Consider the following 2,837-nt stretch of genomic DNA (forward strand, 5'->3'; position numbering starts at 1 on the left):
TCTACCTACGCCTCCGTCTTGGCTGGAAGACAAATTATCTTTATTTTAAATCAATATGAACTACACTTTAAAAAGCTGTTTATTATAAAATAAATATGACAAAAGTTTGCATAAAGACCAAGTATATTTAAAGTTGTATTAATATAAATGTTATGCATGTACAACTTATTTTATATACTGCCATATATTTACTTTATGAGGAAAATCTAAATATATTATCACTTTGCTAATATTTCATTCTGATTTTTTTTTTTGACCCATGTCCCGGAGCTTGAGGAGAAAACCTGCAGACGAAACCGTCGGCACCGAAGACGTGATGCTGAGGGGCCAGAGCCCTTTGCCTCGGCCCCCATACACTATGGGGACCGGGACCGCACGCCCGGCCCCTGCCAGGAAGAGGAAGGTGTATTCTGAATCTTTAAGTTATAACTTTCATTGATCTTTTTCATCTTAAGATGTTTACATATCTTAATAACAAAATTATACTGGCTTTATCAAGTAAATTGGTGATTTATTTATTGTTTTGTTGATTCATTTAACCTAAATTATCACAAAATCAGCATTTGAAAACAGCAATGATTTATCACGTCACAATGCCTGTCAGTCAAGAATCTAGGTTTGAGTTTGTTCACACACCAGACTAAAAATCTGCTGTGGACCAGGTCTGCGAACTCACTGGAGGCTTGAGTTTCTTTTCCAAGCTCATTCAAACTCTTGGCAGAGTTCACTATCTTGAGGTTTGTTCATCTAAAAATAAAAGGCCAAACTGAGAGGAAGAAGCATTTCTTCTAGCTCTAAAAACAAAATAGTTATTCGGGAACCACTGATTCCGGCAGATGCCCAAGTAGCGTTTCAATGAGGGGATAAAGGCAAAGGGGTTTTATGAGAAAGGGAAGGAGGGTAATTACAGGGAATACGAGGAAGGGATTTCTATGGGTGTTAATAAGCTACGTTATTCTTTAGTTGTCCATGGTGGTGCCAATTCTAAAGAATGTCTTTAATTTTCACTTTGGAAGTCAGGATGTCTGCTTTTCTGTTAGCTCTGCAAACAATCATTTGGAATGGGACACTGGAGCAGCCCAGGCCAAAGGCGCCTCTGCCCAGTGTTAGCATCTAAAGGTCGAAGGAGTGAGACCTACTGGGCAGTTCCTCTGGGGCAGCAGCTCCAGCTGCATTTTGAAGGGCCCCATTCATATCATTGTCCACAGGGCACAAAACTGAAGTCACAGTTTTTTGTCAAAGGGAGACAGTTCTCCGCTGCTATAGTCTGCCATAGATGCTACACTGCATCCCTCAGCACAGTGGGGTGGTGGCTTCTTCAAGGGGAATGGGAAATGGCTTCTGTGGCTTCGAGTCTCCGTAGCTTCTCCCATCTCTGTCATTTAGATGTGCCTTTAAAGGACTCCCCTGACCAGGTCAAAGTATAAAGGGAATATAGGGATTCTACACCAAGGATTATATAGGCTCATCTTAAAATTCTACCTATGGTATTCATCTATTGCTATCATCTAGAATATGAACAGCTTAGATATTCTCTACCCCTTGTACCTGTATGGTCCAAATTATTGGCACATAATCAATTCTAGTTTTAGTCTTAGGTGTTTTTTTTAATTTTTATTGAATTCTACAAATGATCTACTGATGTCATCTTTTACAATGCTGGCGTCATTTATTTCTTTTTTTTTTTAGCATTTTGTTCAGTTTGGCCAGTGATATATTTATTTGTTTTGCAGAAGCAGCTTGCTTTTGAAATTACAAAGACACTAACAAATTTTCAGGATACAAGAAAGTAAATGTTCATTGGACAGAAGTAAACTCAAATCCATTTCAACTTGTGAAGCACATTTTAGGTTTTGTTAAAAGGATGAGAAGATAGTGATACATGCAAAAATTATGATTTTTCTCCAACAGTGTCCCTAAAATAAACTCAGCATGGGTAACACTTTGCAGAGTGTAGGAGGTGATTATGTTGCCCCCCGCCAAAATAGGCATTTAATTAATATTTTAAAGTGAATGAATGGTTTAATGAATAATCCAAAACTCTGACCCACCATTGTCAAAGATCTTGTGTAAGCATATCTTAATCCTAAAAACTCTGGTCTGTACAATATCATGATATTGCCTTCTCTCTTCTGTTAGCTTAAACAGACTATGTCAAGGACAGTAAAGAAAAAGTGCCTTAGTAAGGAATGGACATATGGATGAATGTTTACATCATGAATGTCATAAATGAATGAAATGCCATTAGTAGTTGAAAAGAGATCAGCCTGATTCCAATGTTTGCCATTTCTATTACACAATGGTCATTGATTATTGCACACTGTGACCAACGTTCTCAAGTTCTTCCAAAAGGAAAAGCTAAGGATTCCTCAAGATTCTGCTAGTCACATTTATTTTCAAAATATAATAGGTGAGTATATATTTTAATGTATGCTTTATAAATTTCAAATAAGGAAGAATATTTTAAGTGCATGAATAAAAGTGCAGATTAATGCACCCAATATCCATGTACTTAACACAAAACTTCAAAACTGAACATTAGTCACATTTGTTTCTGCTTCTTTTGAGAAATAAAATCCTCCTAATAGATCTGAGACCCACCGCGAGCACCTTCCTGATTACATTTCCCTAACTTCATTCCAGAGGTGGTCACTACCAATCACTCACGGTCTGGCAATCTTTTTTGTGTCCTCATACTTTCACTACCTATGCTTTCTTGCACAGGTTTTTAATTTTTTAAGTGATAGAAACATGTGTGTATTATTCTGGCACATAATCTTTGATCATCTTTTTGAGATTTATCCATATTGATACATGCCGTTCTAGTTTTAACTTCT

General features: G+C 37.0%; 1 non-coding gene across 1 annotated transcript; it reads right to left on the bottom strand.

Annotated features, from left to right (window-relative positions):
* Positions 1-257: 257 nt before the first annotated feature.
* LOC123814244 lies at positions 258-403 on the bottom strand. Its single transcript, XR_006784867.1, has one exon. It is a non-coding gene; the product is annotated as a small nucleolar RNA SNORA57 (small nucleolar RNA).
* Between the last annotated feature and the right edge of the window lie 2,434 nt (positions 404-2,837).

This window comes from Phyllostomus hastatus, unplaced genomic scaffold (genome assembly GCF_019186645.2).
Source record: "Phyllostomus hastatus isolate PE091 unplaced genomic scaffold, TTU_PhHast_1.1 phas_contig_159, whole genome shotgun sequence".
NCBI classification, from domain to species: domain Eukaryota; kingdom Metazoa; phylum Chordata; class Mammalia; order Chiroptera; family Phyllostomidae; genus Phyllostomus; species Phyllostomus hastatus.